Source organism: Leptonychotes weddellii, unplaced genomic scaffold (assembly GCF_054177405.1).
Source record: "Leptonychotes weddellii isolate Sample4059 unplaced genomic scaffold, ASM5417740v2 HiC_scaffold_3950, whole genome shotgun sequence".
Taxonomy (NCBI): Eukaryota; Metazoa; Chordata; class Mammalia; order Carnivora; family Phocidae; genus Leptonychotes; species Leptonychotes weddellii.
In genome coordinates this window covers 1-12,129 of record NW_027999981.1, presented here as the reverse complement: position 1 = coordinate 12,129, position 12,129 = coordinate 1, and the positions used below count along the sequence as shown (strand labels likewise).

The 12,129-nt window shown below is 38.3% G+C and overlaps 1 long non-coding RNA gene across 1 annotated transcript; it reads left to right on the top strand.

The window, feature by feature from the left end:
* Positions 1-6,533: 6,533 nt before the first annotated feature.
* Positions 6,534-11,315, top strand: LOC145719342 (uncharacterized). The gene is made up of 2 exons (XR_014142317.1): positions 6,534-8,459; positions 11,210-11,315. It is a non-coding gene; the product is annotated as an uncharacterized LOC145719342 (long non-coding RNA).
* The last annotated feature ends 814 nt before the right edge of the window (positions 11,316-12,129 follow it).

Genomic DNA, 12,129 nt, shown 5'->3' with positions numbered 1-12,129 from the left:
GGTGAGTGGACTTTAGAGGCAGATTTAGTGCCAGATTTCACCTTCTGGGTCATGAGAGGTTCTTAGGATTCCCTTCTAGGGACATTTGTTGCTAGGATAACAAGTTTGGGATAAGATTGGATTAGATTGTCAAAGGTCTAGTAGTTCTAGGACATATAATACACCTGGTGTCGGGCGCCTGGGTGGCTCAGTTGGTTAAGCGACTGCCTTCGGCTCAGGTCATGATCCTGGAGTCCTGGGATCGAGTCCCACATCGGGCTCCCTGCTCAGCAGGGAGTCTGCCTCTCTCTCTGACTCTCCCCCCTCTCATGCTCTCTATCTCATTGTCTCTCTCAAATAAATAAATAAAATCTTTAAAAAAAAAAAAAAAATACACCTGGTGTCGTCATCATCACCATACTTCCTGCCCCACCACTAGCCACCAAATTTGGGTCAGTTTTATTAGTGCTTAAACTTGAAAAATCAAGTTTTTTAAAAAGATAGGAAATTAGGGGTCCCTTACTGGCTCAGTTGGTAGAGCATGCATCCCTTGATCTTGGGGTGTGAGTTCAAGCCACACATTGGGGGTAGAGGTACTTTAAAGCACCTGGGTGGCTTAGTCGGTTGATTTCAACTCAGGTCATGAACTCTGGTTTGTGGGATCCAGCCCCAAGACGTGCTCTTTGGGCCCTGTGCTGGGCATGGAGCCTGCTTAAGATTTTCTCTCTCCCTCTCCTCCTGCTCCTCCCCACACAAGCGCGCTCTAAGTAAGTAAATAAATAAATAAAACCTTTATTTTATTTTTTAAAAGATTTTATTTGTCAGAGCACAAGCAGGGGGAGCGGCAGGCAGAGGGAGAAGCAGGCTCCCTGCTTAGCAAGGAGCCCAATGTGGGACTCGACCCTAGAACCCTGGGATCATGACCTGAGCCAGGGGGCGGCGCCTGAGTGGGTCAGTCAGTTAAGCTTCTGACTCTTGATCGCAGCTCAGGTCTTGATCTTAGAGTCATGAGTTCAAGCCCTATGTTGGGTTCCACGCCCAGCATGGAGCCTGCTTAATAATTAAAAAAAAAAAAGAAATTAAAATAGGAAGAGAAGTTATTCTTTTGCTGCCATGAATCAATAACAAATTGTTTTTTGTAAAGGTAAAAATAACAATGACTTTAGAAATCTCTTTTTGCAATCCACTTTTTTATTCTAAAGCAGTGGGTCTCGAACTTGTTTGATGAGGTCCCTACACACAAGAACACAAACACCTGAAACAAGTGTCAGGAACTTACTGTTATTTAGGTACAATTTTCTCTGATATTTTTGATTTGCTTTGTTGTTTTAATGCAGGTTATACACCAATAAATTCATTTCAGGATCCAGTCGTGGGTTGTGACCTATCAATTGAAAAACATTGTTCTATAGGATCTCATTCATCTGACCAAATGTGATGTTTACCACCCAGGTGATTAGTCAAAAGAGCAATGTTGGTTATTTTAGGTTTCTCAAAACTCAAATTTCAAATGTGCCTTAAGTGCCTAATGAGGAACTTGTTAAATTCTAGAAAGCTAGCAAGGTGGATTTTTTTTTTTTATGCTTCTTCCCTGCATTGACCAGAACTTCTTCAGGGTAAAAATGGAAGTATAGTCTGTTGATGGAGCTTAATAATGTAATAGATTGTCTAAAAGGCTCTCCAGTTTGCCTTGAGAAAATGGTTTTGTGCTCTTCAAGTAGTATAAAGCTTAGGGTGTCAATAATTTAATTATATTCAGAAGTTCTGCTTCCTCCCCCGAGTTTGCTTGTTATTGATCTCCATATTTTGATGTGCAGACTTGTTATAAAGTAGAGCTGGATTATGTGGTTTTAGTTTTCTCATCTGTAAAGTTAAGAGGGTTAGGGGCACCTGGCTGGCTCAGTTGGTAGAGCATGCAACTCTTGATCTCAGGGTCATGAGTTCAAGCCCTGTGTTGAGCCAAGAGCTTACTTTTAAAAAAAGAGATGGGGCGGGGGTGGGGGTGGTGCCTGGGTGACTCAGTTGGTTGGTTGATTTCTGCTCAGGTCATGATCTCAGGGTTGTGAGATGGAGCCTGCTTAAGATTCTCCCTCTCCCGATCCCCCCCCCCGCCCCCATCTCCATCTCTAAAAAAAAAAAAGAGAAGATTAGATAAGGTCATTTCAAAGGTGTGATAATTTTCATCTCAAACACTGATCCTTGACTCTTCAGAATGTTGGTTGGAGGTGCCTCATGTTTCAGGAGTATCACTGTTTTGGTCTTAGACAGTCACTGCTGTAAGAAAGAGCATTTTGGGTGTGTAGACTTCTCAGTATTTAGTAGAAAGAAGTTGATTAAGAGAGTGGAAGAAAAAAGTCCCTATTGCTTCTGAGTTGCTTGAATTATCCCCATTTGGTGCCAAAACCAGATCTTTTCGTGTTCTTTGTCTAGCTTCCCGCTTTACCGTTTGTTTTTGCACTTTAACCTGATGCAAAAGTGGGGACTTCTCATCTCAGAGCCCTCTGGTGATCATTCAGAAATTGGTTCATTGTGACCAAGGTACATTTAGAATCTAGACAGATCATGTACATTTTTAAAGTAAGAAAAAACTTAATTGAAGTTTTTGTGTTCCTATCCAGTTGACCCCTTGAACACTGAGTTTGAATTACGTGGGTCCACTTTTACGCAGATTTGTTCAGTAAATACAACACAGTACTATAAATCTATTTTCTCATCCTTAGGATTTTCTTAATAACATTTTCTTTTCTCTAGTTTACTTTATTGTAAGAGTGCATATGACATACAAAATGTGTTAATCGACTATGTTATTGGTAAGGCTTCCGGTCAACAGTAGGCTATTACGTGGTTAAGTTTGGAGGTAGGAGTCAAAAGTTACACACGGATTTTCCCTAAGACATAACATACTTTAAAACAGCAAGTTAATCGTCATGTTCAGATAATTGAAAGTGTTACTTGTGTATATTCATAACTGCAGTGATATTCTGGGTGGAACAAATTAGTACTTACAGGTAATAATAGCTGCTCTTTATTGGTTAGCTGTGTAGCTGGCCCTCACAACAATCTTGAGAGATAGGTATTGTTATTCCTATTTTACAGGTGAGGAAACTGAAGTTCAGTGAGGGGAAGTAACTTGCTCAAGGACATACAACTAGTAAGTGGCAGAGCCAGGATTTAACCCAGTTCAAAAATCTGTGTTTTTAACCTTCTATGCTATAGTGAAATTTTGTGTTGTCCTCCCCGTTCTAGTTACTGTCCTAGTTGTCGATGCTCATTTTACACTGAAGACTCAGACATTTAAGTGATGGTATTTTGAGGAAGTAAGAATGTTTCTTTGTTTTCAACTCGAAGTAGAACTTCTCATGCCCTTAGACTTATATATTACTCAAAAATATGTTTCTATCCCAGTATATCTTCTGTTTTTAGTTTACATGGGAGTAAGTTCAGTAAGCGTGATTTCCACCCTAAATAAGGTAAATCTGTAAGGAATGGAATAGTATTTCTACTATTGTTTTGAAGTATCTTTAGAAGGCAGGAATTGAACCAAATTATTATTATAAATCATTATAATGAGTTATTATGAATGACCCTTGTTAACGCAGATCCTTTATTTAAATTATTTTTTCTTTTTCCTCTAACTTAATTTATGGATGGATGCATTCTTTTCTTTTTTTTTTTTGGCCTAGTTATCCTTAAGACAGATTTGCTTCTATATTTACATTTTGCTTTACTTGGATTTTATAGTTTCTGTGATAAATGACATTATGTACATAAGAGAATTCTGATAATTTTGACCATTTTGACATAACTGAAGGTAAAATATTTTGTGTTTCAAATGAGGGAGTGGCCTCTGAATTTAATTTTGAAAAATTTAAATTTGATTCCTCCTATAATATCAGTATAGTCTACATGGCATTTTTTTTTTTTTTGGTAGTTCTGCTTGTTAAAAACTAGGATAGAAGAAAATGTACTAAATAGTTGCCTTTTTAATTTCTTAGATTTAAAATAACTAGTTATTTCATACGGTGGAAACTAAATTTTCTTTTGTCATTAAGGGCAGTGGGAAATAAATGTCTGATAGGCTGAAGGCTCCCACATACATCCTCTCATGATACCCTTTCCCACCCTGACTCTTTGCAGATGCCAAGTCCATTTGCTCATCAAATGCATTTCTTGATTTTGGTGTTCTGAATGAAGGAGAGACAGCCCCTGTCCTCAAGAAGTTCACATTTAGTAGGGAAGACAAATTGAGTAGATTATATAGTATCAGTAGAGGATTAAAGGTGTTGAGAGGAGACAAGGTTGTATCTGATAGGAGTGGGAGTTGAGGCGAGCAGCAATGTAGGCCAAGGAGAAGCATGACCAACTGGTATGAAACAACCTGATGGGAGGAATTACAAATTTCCAGGTTGCTTGATTAAGTGGCAAAAGATAAGGCCTTCAAAGACTTTAAGGAGATTGGATATTATCCTCTCAAGTATCTTATAAAATTAGGTTTCTAACAGAGCCCTTAAATTTGGCCCTAAGAGCAAAAAATTAGAAACATCTGAGTGTCTACTTTTTACCTTGCTCTGTGGTTAAAAAGGAAGGAAAGAAGGCAGGCAGGCGGGCTGAAAAAAAAGAAAGAAAAATGGGGGGAAATGTGGATATAAGACCATTGTTACTTTCAAGAAGCTTAGATTCGTGAAGAAAACAAATGGTACAGCGATATGAGTTAAGATGTGTCATACACAGAATGATAGCTGACCATTTGCAATTGAGGAAAACTTTTTCCTTGAACTTTAATAATAATTTTATTTAAATTTATGGCATAGGGGTTCCTGGCTGGCTCAGTTGGAAAAGTGTGCGACTCTTGATCCCGGGGTTATGAGTTCAAACCCCATGTTGGGTGTAGAGATTACTTAAATAAACTTTAAAAAAAAAAAAAGGCATAACTTTTTACATCTGTCTGGCAATTTAGGCCATCAGTTCCAGCAGAGAAGGATCTGAGGCCCAAAGAAATTATGTGATTTGCCTGAAGTTCTAGAACCAGAACCCAAGATTCCTATTAACAAAGATTCTATACTTTTTACTGTGTAATTTCATTCTGGAGTATTCCTTGTGACAGACTAAGGAAGTAACTATCTTAGCTAACTATTACAAAGTTGTTTATGTTGAACCCACACTAATCTGATCAGGAAGCTGATAGGCCTGTATGTTTATTGCTCCTTTATTTTTAAAGCCTTAAAGTAGCTAACATGTTTTCTCTTTTACAAGTTAAAAATTACAGTTTATTTAGTTGCTCTACATATGATAAACCCTTCGCCATTCTGGTTACCCTTCTTTATATAGTCTCATAGAATATATCTATTGATAGATGGTACTCAAAAATTGTACCATTATTTTAGTTGCAATCCCACCAGCATGGATAAACTAGAATTATTATGCCTGCAATTTCAGAACCTGTACATTAACTATTAGAGATGAAGATTTCAAACTCCCTCTTCTGGATACTTTTCTTATCCTGGTTACATGTCCCATTTTTCTTGATCCTAAATAATGCAGAGCATAGTCCTAATACTGTTTTTCATAGTATGTATCATTAAAAATCACTATTTTGTTAAAACATAGTAGGCATTTAATTATCAGCCCCCCAACTAGTCTTTTTTTATAGAAAATATTTTATTCTTTTTAAATTGTGGTAAAAAGGGGTGCCTGGGTGGCTCAGTCGTTAAGCATCTGCCTTCGGGTCAGGTCATGATCCCAGGGTCCTGGGTTCGAGCCCCACATAGGGCTCCCTGCTCAGCGGGAAGCCTGCTTCTCCCTCTCCCACTCCCCTGCTTGTGTTCCCTCTCTCGCTGTGTCTCTCTCTGTCAAATAAATAAAATCTTTAAAAATAAATAAATAAATAAATAAAAAATTGTGGTAAAAATCACATGAAATTTACCATCTTAACCATTTTTAAGTGTACAGGTCTGTAGTGTTGAATACATTCACACTGTTATGCACCCAATCTCTACAACTTTCTCTTGCAAAAGTGAAACTATACATGTCATTAACTATCTCCTTCCCCCTAGCCCCTGGTATCCACCATTCTTTTTTTTTTTTTTTAATTTTATTTATCTTTATTTTTTTATTTTTGAGAGAGAGAACACGAGCGGGGAGAGGGGCAGAGGGAGAAGCAGACTCCTCACTGAGCAGGGAGCCTAATGTAGGACTGGATCCCAGGACCCTGAGATCATGACCTGAGCCGAAGGCAGACGCTTAACAGACTGAGCCATCCAGGCACCCCTCATCATTCTCCTTCCTTTCCTTCCTTCCTTCCTTTCTTTTTTTTCTTTTTTCTTTTTTCTTTTCTTTTCTTTTATTTTTTTTTAAAGATTTTTTATTTATTTATTTGAGAGAGAGAGACTGAGAGAGAGAGCACATGAGAGGGGGGAGGGTCAGAGGGAGAAGTAGACTCCCTGCCAAGCAGGGAGCCCGATGCGGGACTCGATCCAGGGACTCCAGGATCATGACCTGAGCCGAAGGCAGTCGCTTAACCAACTGAGCCACCCAGGTGCCCCCTCTTTTTTATTTTTTTTAACTTTTTTTTTTAAGATTTTATTTATTTGATTATTTGACAGAGAGAGACAGGGCACAAGCAGGGGGAGCGGCAGGCAGAGGGAGATTTTTTTTTAAAGATTTTATTTATCTATTTGAGAGAGAGCAGTGTGCACAGAGGGAGTGGGGGGACCTCAAGCTGACTCAGCTGCAGGGCTCGCTCTCCAGACCCTGAGATCATAATCTGAGCTGAAAGCAAGAGTCGAACACTCAACTGAATGAGCCACCCAGATTTGATTTGATTTGATTTGATTTGATTTTAAGTAATCTCTACACCTAACGGGGGCTCAAACTCAAAACCCCAAGATCAAGAGTTACACGGTCTACCAACTGAGCCAGCCAGGTGCCCCCACCATTCTTTCTGTCTCTGACTTTGACTGCTCTAAGATATCTCATATAAGTGGAATTAATAGTCATATTTTTAAAATTAACTTTCCTAATAAAATGGTATCGTTTATTTATAAAATCAGCTGCTTTTAACAAAACATATCTAGAGCATATTTTATAGTTTTGCATCTTGACTTACTGAGGCAGTACAATGAAAAGATAATTCATTGCTGGTAGACCAAAGAAAAACAGAAGGCAAAATCCTTTAAGAGCCTATCTTCTCCAAAGCCAAGGTATGGCTATACCTTCCTCCACATCTAAGCCCCATGTTTTCAGAATTCACTCCTACACCTTTCATTTTCACATCTTACATAGAAATTGTATGTATGCTTGGATTCTGAGCATATTGTCTTTGGATATAAATGATGTCTTAATCTATAAAATCAGGAATATTCCTCTGCTCAGGCTTAAGTGTAGTTGGTGGCGTGTTTCTTTTAGTGATTTCAGTTCACTTATTCAGTATCTAAATGGTACAGTACCTGGAAGGCTCTTTTGAAAGCAAGGCTATTTGGATACTAACATGGAAGCTATTATATATCTCTAAAGGAGGAATTTTAAACTTTTAGAGTATGAAGTACGAAAATGGAAATTAAGATTGGTTCAAGTTGTTAAAGATGCCTTACCTAATAGGAAGTACTTAAAATCATTGAGTCAAGTAGATACATAAATTTGTGAGACTTTCATATTTTTCTTAATTACAGACCATTTAATAAAAAGCATCTTCTGGGGCGCCTGGGTGGCTCAGGCGTTAAGCATCTGCCTTTGGCTCAGGTCATGATCCCAGGGTCCTGGGATTGAGCCCCGCATCAGGCTCCCTACTCAGCAGGGAGTCTGCTTCTCCCTCTCCCACTCCCCCGCTTGTGTTCCCACTCTCGCTGTGTCTCTCTCTGTCAAATAAATAAGTAAAATCTTAAAAAAAAAAAAAAAAAAAAGCATCTTCTGAATGGATCAGTTATTTTTTCTTCAATGTAAGGCTTAATCTACTATCACCATAATTTGTCTATTATAATGTAACTATTTAAAAATCACTCTGTCTTGAAAAAACTCCGTAATAATTTTATCAGGTATACACATGTATGTGTGTATAGCAGTAAGAATGAAAATGTAAAACATTTAGTTTTTGTTGATGCATATGTGATATTTCTGTGTCATTAATGAATTCATATGGTAGTTTGGCTCATTTTGCTGTTTAAGTGTGTTTTGGGAGGTGGGAGGTTTTGAGGGAGAGAATAGTATTTGAGCTCTCATTGAGATGAGCAGTAGGAGAATTGTAGTTTGAAATACTTTTGGTTTAAGTTAGACTTTTCTGTAACAACGTGAAGGTTTTTTGGCTGAGGTGGGGGCTTATTGAAAAATTTCACAGAGCTAGTTCTAATTTTGTTTATGAGATAGGAGCATGTGTTTTAATATCATAGAAAAGTCCTACATTTTTATGATCTTAATTAGAGTCTCTTCTTTCTACAGAAATAGAAAGGTCGTTGATTATTCCCAGTTTCAGGAATCTGATGATGCTGGTAAGTTTCATGATTTCAGTAAATTGTAAATTATATCAAGATCTGTGTCACCCAAAGCAAAAGTTGAACTTGCATGGATTTTAACTTTTTTTAGTAAGTCATTGATAATAAATACTTAATTTTTTTCTTATCGGTTTTGGATTCCATAGTTTAAATGTGCAGTAATTCTGATGCAGTATTTATTAGTTGATAATGTCCCCAGCTATAATCACAGTAAAACTTGTACCTTATATTAGTTTAAGTTTTTTCATAATAAAGTAACTTAGAGTATTGTGTGAAACATCTTGGATTGTAAACTAATTTATCATGGAATGAATAGTATGTCTTTTTTTTAAAATATTTTATTTATTTATTTGTCAGCACAAGCAGGGGGAGCGGCAGGCAGAGAGGGTGAAGCAAGCAGAGGGAGAAGCAAGCTCCCTGCTGAATAGGGAGCCCGATGTGGGACTCGATCCCACGACCCTAGGATCATGACCTGAGCCAAAGGCAGTTGCTTAACCAACTGAGCCACCCAGGCGTCCCTGAATAATACGTCTTAAATCTTAGCCATAAAAGGTTTCTTTAGAATATGCCCTTATTCTCATTATTTTCCAGATGCATTTACTATTCTTCCTTTTTTTTTTTAAATCTAATTTTACTTATAAAAGTAATATGTGCAATTTGGGAAAACTTAGAAAATGCAGAAATGTAAAGAAGAGTAATAACATACAATCAACCTCCCAAAAGAAATACTAACATTTATTAAGTGCTGCTAAATATTTGCATTTATTCATTTAATCCTTAGTAGAGCATTCCTATTAAAATGGGGAATACTGTTATTGTTTACCGATAAGGATATTGAGGCAGAGATATTATTCAAGGTCCCTTGGCTAGCAAATGACCATTTTAACCTTTTTGTTTAAAAAGCCTGTGTCTTTTGTCCCTTTTAAAAACGTAGTTGAAGTCTTGCTATAGAATTTTGGGTTCTGTCCCCCTCCTATCCCACTCCTACTTATGAGTATATTTCTCCTGTTGTAAAAAGTTATTTGAGGGCCACCTGGGTGGCTCAGTCGGTTAAGTGGCTGCCTTCGGCTCAGGTCATGATCCCAGGGTCCTGGGATTGAGCCCCACATCGGGCTCCTTGCTTGGTGGGGAGGCTGCTTCTCCCTGTCCCTCTGCCTGCCTGCCACTCACCCCTGTTTGTGCTCTCTCTGTGTCAAATAAATAAACAAAATCTCAAAAAAAAAAAAAGTTATTTGAGAAACTCCTATTAATGGTTGTGTGATATTTCATAATGGAATTTATTTATTTTATTTTTATTATTATTTTTTAAAATATTTTATTTATTTATTTGAGAGAGAGAATGAGATAGAGAGAGCATGAGACGGGGGAGGACCAGAGGGAGAAGCAGACTCCCCGCCGAGCAGGGAGCCCGATGCAGGACTCGATCCCGGGACTCCAGGATCATGACCTGAGCCGAAGGCAGTCGCTTAACCAACTGAGCCACCCAGGCGCCCCATAGTGGAATTTATAATGTGTCCAACCATTTAATAAATTGCTGAAGCTCCAGACTATTTCCAGATCTCTCCACTATTATATATAATGGTGTAGTAAACAGTTTTAAAAATAATCAATTTCGGGGGCATCTGAGTGGCTCAGTCGGTTGAGCATCCGACACTTGATTTTGGCTCAGGTCACGATCTTGGGGTCGTGGGATTGAGCCCCATGTCGGACTCTGTGCTGGGCATGGAGCCTGCTTGAAGATTCTCTCCCTCTTCCTCTGCCCCTCCTCCTGCTCACATGCATGCACTCGCTCTCTAAAATAAGTAAGTCTTAAAAAAAAAAAATCAATTTTTAATATTGGGTAATTTTCTTTAGTTCTATAGGACTTTAGAAGTTAGAGATATTTTCTTCAAGTGTCAGAGTATGCTGCATTTAATACTTTAGCTTAAAAGCAATTTACTTGGGCGCCTGGGTGGCTCAGTCGTTAAGCGTATGCCTTCGGGTCAGGTCATGATCCCAGGGTACTGGGATCGAGTCCCACATTGGGCTCCCTGCTCAGCGGGAAGTCTGCTTCTCCCTCTTCCACTCCCCCTGCTTGTGTTCCTGATCTTGCTGTGTCTCTCTCTGTCAAAAAAATAAATAAAATCTTTTAAAAAAAAATAAATAAAAGCAATTTACTTGATAACAGTAATTGTGTTAGGATTGTAGAATTGTGGGTTCTCTACATTCTAAAATGCTTGTATTGCTTTACTACTATAATAGTTTTCATGTAAATAGGAAGGTGTTGAAACATGGCAGTATCTTTAAGAAATTAAATGGTAAGATATGAAATGGTAAGAGATATTTGGCTATGGACATGTTAAAGTAAACACATGAGGACTAAAAGGGCCTGGGCTAGATAACTATTTTTTTTTTTTTTAAGATTTTATTTATTTATTTGACAGAGACACAGCGAGAGAGGGAACACAAGCAGGGGGTTTGGGAGAGGGAGAAGCAGGCTTCCCGCCAAGCAAGGAGCCTGATGCGGGGCTCGATCCTAGGACCCTGGGATCATGACCTGAGCCGAAGGCAGGTGCTTAACAACTGAGCCACCTAGGCTCCCTGGAAACAATTTATTTTTTAAAAATGAAAGAAAATTATTTGGGAAATCCTGCCCCCTCACCATTTAAATAGCTTGAGAGATATTTATCTCCAAAAATAAGCAGTGATAATTTCTACATGTAAAAGTCGTAATATAGTTCATTGAATTTGAAAAATGCTCTGTTTAGATGAAGATTATGGAAGAGATTCAGGCCCTCCAGCTAAGAAAATTCGGTCATCTCCTCGAGAAGCTAAAAATAAGAGGCGATCTGGAAAGAACTCACAGGAGGATAGGTAAGAGGCATTATTAATCTGTTCCTGCTTACACTGCCCCACTGGAGGTGAGGGTGGTCTCTGATCTCTAAATTGGTGGAATCTCTGTTTACTTTGGGAAAGTGCTTATTGTCCACTTCATGTTGTTTTGCATATTTCTTACCATCTCAGGCAGTGCTTCTTAAGTCTAGAGGTTACCCTCTTAAGATCGCGAGGCTTGCTTGGACTCAAGCTGGAATCCAAGGTGATCTCCAAGAATACCTTTGTCACTACCTCAAACCTCTGAACATAAGCAGAGAGATTGTTTAAGTATGTAATTTGTTACCTAACGTTAGTATTGACATTTTCATTGTAGTGATAGCAGAATGAGTGATCTCTCCCATTCAGTCACCCAGCACTGGCAGAATCATAACTAAAGCTTATAGAATCTTAAGTTGTATAGCCTGCTGAGTTTTACTGTCTATCATCCATTCTCCTTTGTTCAGATACCTTAATCATTCATGGGGGTTTTTGTTCCCCTTTCCTTTAGTTTTATAAACAAGTTCACAGGAGTTGTGATTTTAACTATAATTGCTTCATGAGACTAGCACTGTAATTTTTGCCTCTGCTATCACAGATCTACACACTCTCATACTCAGTGTTGCGTAACTTTAAGACCTTCTTAATGATGGTAAAGGTGATGATGATGATCGCTACCGTTTATGATTCTTTGCCAGTCTCTACTATGTGCTAATTTATATTTATTATCATTTAATTCTCATAACACCTTTATTAGGGTAATACTAGCTTAGAGAAGGGTTCAGTGACTTGTCCAAGTTATCCAGCAAATGGACCA